Source organism: Mus caroli, unplaced genomic scaffold, assembly GCF_978045245.1.
Source record: "Mus caroli unplaced genomic scaffold, Mus_caroli_1 scaffold_11, whole genome shotgun sequence".
NCBI classification, from domain to species: domain Eukaryota; kingdom Metazoa; phylum Chordata; class Mammalia; order Rodentia; family Muridae; genus Mus; species Mus caroli.
Window position 1 is genome coordinate 60,700,260 of NW_028227266.1, and position 8,026 is coordinate 60,708,285.

Here is an 8,026-nt window from a genome sequence, read left to right on the forward strand (position 1 = left end):
AATGAACATAAGTTTATGGTTGGGTATTACCACAACATAAGGAACTGTGTTAAAGGGTAGTAGCATTGGGAAAGTTAAATGCTGGACTGGAAGATGACTTTATTCAAATACACACCTCCACACTGTGTCCCTTCAGGAAAGTGATTAGGTTTTATGCCTTCTTTGTAGTCCTCTTAGTTGACATAAGAGTTGGCACATATCAAGGCACATAAAAGATTATTGGTAGCCTGATACTAATAAATTTTTTTAAGGAAAAAAAGGAAGGAAAAAAAAAACCCAAGATTAGGGAAGTAGATGAGTAAAGGCACTGAGGAGGCCCACATGACATGATCCAAGTTCAGGATTTTCTCTGAGTCATGTCCTTAAGACTCTAAAATCCTCAGCATCACTTTTCTTGGAAGGAAAAATCAGGTCTCTAGTAGTCCTTTAAAATACGAGGGGTTTGTTCTTTGAGACCAAGTCTCATTTATTTATTATTTAGCTCAGGGTGACTTCGAATTCAAAATCCTGTCTCAGCCTTCTCAGTGAAGGCTCATGGGTATTTGCCACCATTCCCAGCTCAAATAATAGGTTTACATCAGTGTTCACAACTAATTTGGCAGAAAATACTTATTTTTTAAAAAGATTTATTAATTTGTTTTATGTATGTGAGTACACTGTAGTTGTACAGATGGTTGTGAGCCTTCATGTGGTTGTTGGGAATTGATTTTTAATACCTCTGCTCACTCCGGTCAACTCCACTTGCTCCAGCTCAAAGATTTATTTATTATTATACATAAGTACTCTGTAGCTGTCTTCAGATACACCAGAAGACGGTGTCAGATCTCATTACGGGTGGTTGTGAGCCACCAATGTGGTTGCTGGAATTTGAACTCAAGACCTTTGGAAAAGCAGTCAGTTCTCTTATCTGCTGAGCCATCTCACCAACCCAGCAGAAAATATCTTACAGATAGGCTCTGTGATTCTGAGGAAGCTATTCAACCACTACTGCATATGTAATATCCTCCTATGCTAAAGCTTTATGGCTAGTCTTTAAAGCCAAAGTATCACAAATTCTCCTTTTGAGGTATGGGGGGGGGGGCAAATAGACAAACTTTATAACCTACTTCTCCATTTATAAAGTGAGTAAAATACCTATCAGTAATTAAAAACATCAAATAAGCAACCTAATTCAGGAAGCAGTATAGTAGTATGAAAAAGCATAAAATGTGGTATAAATCAGACCTATACACACACTCACTGCCTGCTTCTTGGGAGGTAATATCTGAGAGCATGTTAATGTCATAATTTGCTTTGAAAATGAAAGGCAATGAATTGAAAGCAACTATGAAGCCAATGTAAATACACACACACATTAGCAAAATTAGTGTTTTCCATGTAAGAAGCAGTCAAGGTACAACATCTATCAATCACCTATGTCCAGAACTGGAAAGCTGGCATCCCACCTAAGAGCTAAGGAATAGTACTTGCCTCAAAATTCTACAGGACTTTCCTGTCAATTTTACTGTATAACTTAACTCCTATTGTACTGGCAGTCTCACTTCTTAATTTGAGGCTTAGAACTACAGTTCTAATTATCAGTCTGTGGATGAGGCATGAAAAGATCATCTAGAAGAAGCTGAGTTTAGGAAAGCAGGACAGGCCGGACATATGAGGCTAATTTAATCAATCTTGGACATTATGAAGACACTGCACCTGGCTTCTAGATTTCAAACATGTAAGAAGAGAGCCACCTCTGTGTAAACAAGAAAGAGTGATGAAAAAAAACTGTCCTTGAATTTAGAAAAAGATACAATTACAGTAAAAAATAAACTTACAGAAGGAATGAACAAAAATACTTGAGAGAATAACCCAGGGAGAGGGAATAAGGGCCAGAAAGGATCTAAAATGCACGGTGTGAAGCAGAATGAAAAATCAGTAGTTTTTACAGCAGTAGGAAAAGGCATGCTAAGCACTGGAAAGAATCTAACTGCAGGCTGAGTGAAGGAAACAGGATGGTTCATTCAGTAAGCAGCTCTCATTAGTGCAACTGGAGCTTGAGGTTTACGGTAGAGAAAATGCAGATGAGTCAAAGGGATGATGAAAGGCCTTGTAATGACAGTTAGGACTAAATCCTGGAGCTAAAGAACAATGGGTATTAAGTAAGGCACAATGAACAGATCCACATCGAAAGCAGTATAATGACGGAATTCAAGGGGCAAGCCTAGGGCCATTGACTACAGAGCGCACCCATTCTACCACAGAATTGAAAAAGAACCTAACATTATTGTATGGGTATTCTGTCACACAGTAAGGGATCAGATACAAAAAACAAAGATGCTAAAAATAAGACCATTGTAATATGCAAAACTCAACGATCCAAAGAAAAGCACTTACCTTCATGAATGTGTATTCTAGAATTAAATACTTCCTATCTCTATAAAGAAGTTTCTGAAATCATATATAATGGATATATATATATATATATTATATAGAACTAGTTATATCCTGAGAATGAGCCACTCATTCTCTTTGCTTTTGAATATATCATATTGTAGAGTCTGCAACAGAAAAACCAATGTAGTACAATCTCTGGAACTGAGGTTTGTACAAAGTATTGACAAGGCTTTTCTTGCATCCATTATTTATATATATACTTACACATGGAAAACCAAGGCCCTGAGAGACCAAGAATTATCAAAGGTCACACTATTAGCAGTACAGTGATGCTAGCACGCATGCCTCATAATTCCCTTTCTAGAAACTGCTTTAGTATATAACATTATGGTTCTAGAATTGTGAGTGATAAAACAAAATCCACTCTGGTACTCTCATTTGCAGCATTATAATAATGAAACTACAAAACTATGTTTATGGTTCATATGCCTCACAAGAAAAACACATCCATTAAATGTGCCTATGTTTGACCAAAGAATAAAACAATCTTTCTGGTCAGTGTGCAGGCACACACACACAAATACATTCTTTTTTTTTTTTTTGGTTTTTCGAGACAGGGCTTTTCTCTGTATAGCCCTGGCTGTCCTGGAACTCACTTTGTAGACCAGGCTGGCCTCGAACTCAGAAATCCGCCTGCCTCTGCCTCCCAAGTGCTGGGATTAAAGGCGTGCGCCACCACCGCCCGGCTTACAAATACTTTCTATATAATCAAATACCCAGTATCTTTCAAGTGTTTAACATTTCGCTGTACATTTTTTATCATGTTGTGCTCCCCACCTCACTTGTCCATGTACCTCCCATATTGTTTAGGTAACGGAAAGACTTTTGTTTTTCAATAGTACAAACAGGCAAATGTGGCAACACTGACAAAGGCCTGCAAATACTGTATAGTTCACAAGCTTGCAGTGTAGAAAATGTTTTTATTTCTGGATTTATCTAATGTTCTTTCGAGCAACATTGCTCACTGAAATGAATTCAAGGACTATTAAAGTTTAAAATCAGACAGCTCTCTACCATCCATTCCCCTCCTAAGTACACCTGCAAACGTGGTTAAGTTCCATTTGTGTTTCTACAGATTTTCTTCATGCTTACATCACAAAAACATTTTTCAAAGAGGCAACATTTACTTAATGTTCAAACTCTACTGATCATAATTTAATTTTTGAAAAAATAATTTTGAAGGTATAGAGCTCAGCTTCTGGTTATCTCAACAGATGTTAATCATAACTCGGGATTATTTAAGGAAAAGAAATGCTGATTCCCAAGGACACGGTTTTCCTCATCAGCACTGAAATGTAATGGTTTTATTTATCTGTTGCTTCTTTCTTGACATAGGAGGCATTACTGCAATCACAGCATCATGACGATGATCCTGCCTTTGCCGATGGGTTAGTCTATGCTTATTTTGAAGTTTGAAAGCCTTGTGAGGGAGGGATGGAGGGAGAGAGGAAGAGGAGAGAGGGGGAGAGGGAGAGAGGGAAAGAAGAGAGAGGAGGAGAGGGAGAGAGGGAGAGAGGAGAGGGGAAGAGGGAGAGAGGGGAGAGAGAGAGATTGAGATGGAAACTTCTGAAATTTGGCTACTTTGTCATTTGTCTTTCAAACTGAGTTTTTGGACTTTGGTTTCAACCAAATATTTGCTCAAATGATCAGTTTTGATGATCATAAAAGATGATCCCATACTTCGGTGTGAGAAAATGAAAACCAACCTAATACCCAGCCCCAAAGCCCAAAGTAGCACTACAGTGCATTCCTTTCTTTGTTTTTACATGATTGCAAAATTCAAAGCTTCAGTAACTTGCCCCAATCTTTCTAATTAAAAACACAGAAGAAATTATGTACAGACATTCTGACACACGTTTTTAAACCATTCACAGGCAGATACCTATAAGTCATTTTAAGTTCCACCTAAGTCTGGCAGAGTCTTCAAGAACTCTGTAAGATTCAAACCACGGTAAAACTGATGTACCAGAATTCTCTAAAGAAGCTCTATAGGGCATCATTAACAGGTTGCCAATGACGCTTTTGTGGAAATCTGGACTTGAGACATATATACATAATATGCTATACTTTTGATTTTAATTACCCCTCTTCCACAAATGCTTTAGAAAGGTTGCTTCTTGGCACTACCTAACACCCAGGCAAATTCAGGACAGATTTAACCATGCAAGACCATCAAACACTACCTACAACAGAAAGCCCAAATCGCACAGCCGCCCTACCCTCAGATCTAAACCCTCACTCAACGGTCAGGTATTCCAGACAACATGCTCAAGTCTGGTATCGCTCCTCTCCTCTCCTCCGGAGATCAGAGCTCGGGCGACACCAGCGCGTCCCCAAAGGTATCCTGGGGCAAAGAAAAGAAAACTGCAGAACAAACCCACTGTGTCTCCAACTAGGCAACTGCCCCGATCAAGCGTCCAACGAAGCACTGAGTTATATCTCATCGAGAGAGAAAGAAACCAGATCGAGACCGTCAGATACGGAAAGCCACAAGCAGTGCCATGGGGTGGCTCCTGAAACCGGGTCTGGCACCCCTGGAGACCCAGAGACCGCTGAGCCGCGCCCACACGGCAAAATCACCCTCCTTGTCGCCCCGAAAAAGAATGGGGACCATCACGCACAGTTACCGCCCCCCTCTGGGCGAAGCAGAAACCCCAATACAAATGTTGGTCTCCCTGTGCACGCTTCCCGCCCCCACCCACACCCACCCAGTCCGTTCCTTCCCGGGAGGGACCCGGGCATCGTCTTATCACCCCATGGCGACCTTAAACAAACCCAGGTCTCTGGAACCCAGACATCCTCCTGCTCTACCCCAGGAATGCCAAGCGGACCCCTCTCCGCTCATAGGTCTCCCCGTGCCCTCCGGACAAGGCTAAACTGTATCCCGAGCCCCTCAACTGCACGGGATCGCCAGAAATGGTCTCCAAGTCCCAGAACCGCGCTATGCCAGCACCCGGGCTCTCAGGCAGGACACAGGACGCGCTCCCGCGACCCTAGAGACCCGGGACCGCCTGGGCAGCCACCCACCCCCACCCCAAAGCCAAAGGAGCCCCGGGACCCCAGCCCCTGCCGCGTCACCAAGATCCCCGCACTCGGAGCGCCGCGCATCCCTGGGAGCCGCCCCCGTCGCGAGCCCACTTGCCACGGCCGCCCCTCAGCCACGACACGCCGAGCTCCCTCACCTGAGGCGCGTCAGCGGACGAGCGGCCCCCAGAGCCCTGAGGAAAACTGAAGCGAGCGGCGGAGACACGGCGGCCCAGGCCTGCGCTGCCGCAGCTCCAGCCTCTCGGCGAGGAAGCGCTCGTGTGAGGAGAGCCCGCCCGCTCGGCGCGCTACCGGGGAGCCGAGCCGCCGCCGTGCCCGCGGCTCTTCCCGCGAGATCCCAGCCACGGTAAGGGGCGAGGCCATGCCGGGGAGGAGAGGGCGGGACGGAGGCTCTTCGAATGGCAGCCCCGTCAGCCTGTTAGATTCGGCATAGAAGGCGGGGTCACCAGGAGGAGGGGCCATATTAAGGGGCGGAGCCATGATGAGGGGGCGGAGAGTCCTCGAATGACAGTTCCGAAAAACCAATCAACGGTGGCAGCGCAGGAGGCGGGACTCGCAGCCTCCTGTGACCAATTGCAAAAGAGTAGAGCTAATTCTCCCCGCCTCTCATCAATAAATTGCGGGCGAAGGTGTTGCTGACCCGATGTCAGTTTGCAACCTGGGCAGTTGGAAAGGTATTTTAGACGACGTGGTTTGGGCAAAGTTTGGTCCTCTTCGGCCGCCGTAGAGACACTTCACTTAGCAGAGAAGCTGAACTAAATACTGCTTAAACTGAAGAGCTGTCCGTAAGTTTACACTGCTCTCTGAAGTGAACAGGGAGGTCCCATCTGCCAGCCTGAAAACTTACAGCCTCAGTTTACTCACTTCGGTCTCCTCCTTTAGTGTAGATTTCTCCCATTTCAGACTCTCTTCCGTTTTTATTTCAAATGGCGATAATACTGTCACGGGTGCTTTAAGCTCCAACCCAGTTTATCTGGTCCAACAAAGGACCCTTCTGATTCATTTCTGCGTTCTACTTAAAGTCTTCCACAAAGGTGAAGAACGAAATCTCAAGCGAGTGCTAACCTAACAAATCCGAGAAGAACACGAGAACTTGTATCTTTACAGACCCGAGGGCCCAGTAATGTTTAGCACAGGTAGGGCATAGAGCATTCAATAAATCTAAAAGGAAGGAATGGAAACTGTGATGCTTACCTGTACTGGCTTCAAAAACTGGGCTTTCCTAGCGTTTCCCATTCCCCCCTCACATTTAAGTCCCTTCTCTCATTATTATGCCTGCCCTGTCATCTTCCCCTAGTCTCCCTTGCCCACAACAAAAGTAGCCTTACTCTTTCTCAAGGTTAACTCCTGCCCTTGTGCACTGGACCTCAGCCAGGCCCAGACTCAGTCAACTCCCCCACCCCCATTATCAATTTTTTTAGCTCCTTTATCTCCAGAACATACTCATTATCCCCTGTTCTTTGAACAGAACACAACTGCCCTGCCGGTTCTAACCACTCGAGCTGCCCTGTCCTGAGAATCCCACGTCGTGAGAAAATTAAAGTGTATTGTGGTCCCCACCTTCTCATCCCTTATTTCCCTGCTACAATGCTGCGTTTGCCCACACAATCTGCTGCTCTCCCGACAGTTTCAAAAGACCTCTCTCCTACTAGACAAATGGTCTCTTTGGTAGGACTTTTCCCCCAATGGCTTCTCGGAGGCTCATTGACAACGCTCAGGATGTCTTCCTTTAGCACCTGCCTAACTGTGTTCTTTTCATTCTTTAGCTACTTTTTTTAAAAGTCCCCTCTCCTAGTTTGAAAATGGTTGAATATTGATGACTCCTTATCTTATTGCACACCTTGTGCATAATAAGAAAAATGTCCACACACCACTGCACACTCTGAGAGCCACAAATTGGTTCAGACAAAAGCTGTTAGAAAAATCCAGAGGGAAGAGAGGCGGCTCTGAAGCTTGAGCTGGGTGGTAAAATACTAGGATGGCCCATATAAATTAATGGCAGAAATGGAAGCTTTTCAGAGAAAATAGTCTAAACCAGAGCAATGATAAAAAGCGTGTGAGCTGAGCCAGGCTGCAGGTTGGATGGTTCAGTAAATAGATTCCCGCATCCGGGGTGGGGGGTGGGGGAGCAAGATCAGAAAGGAGCCAGATAGTGAAAGGCTTTGAATACCAAGCCACAGTAATTGGACTTGATTTGGTGTTAAATGGGAAACCTGAACAAATTCAAATATTTGTAGAGGCTGTAAGGAAGCTAGGTGTGAAAGCACTTCTATCAAATGTATATATATAATACATATATATGTGTATATATATATATATGTGTGTGTGTATATGTATGTATATTTATACATACATAAAACAAGCTAACATCCTATGACAATTTTTAAAAAGCTTACCATTTTTTCTTAACAAATAGACTTGGTAAACGCAGATGGTCAGGTTGGGATTTAAAATTCTGTTAACAGAGTCCTCTGCTGGAACTAGACAGGTTAAAGAGAGAAAACATAAAGAAGCCTTTTCCACACCACACCTCACAGCCCCTTGC

General features: G+C 43.9%; 1 protein-coding gene across 2 annotated transcripts in view; it reads right to left on the reverse strand.

The window, feature by feature from the left end:
* The window catches only part of Glce (glucuronic acid epimerase), a 61,197-nt gene extending 55,381 nt beyond the window's left edge, over positions 1-5,816 (reverse strand). For both annotated transcript variants that reach the window (XR_015048968.1, XM_021172518.3), the window contains exon 1: positions 5,619-5,816. The gene's annotated coding sequence lies outside the window, so the exon portion shown is untranslated. The remainder of the gene's footprint in view (positions 1-5,618) is intronic.
* Between the last annotated feature and the right edge of the window lie 2,210 nt (positions 5,817-8,026).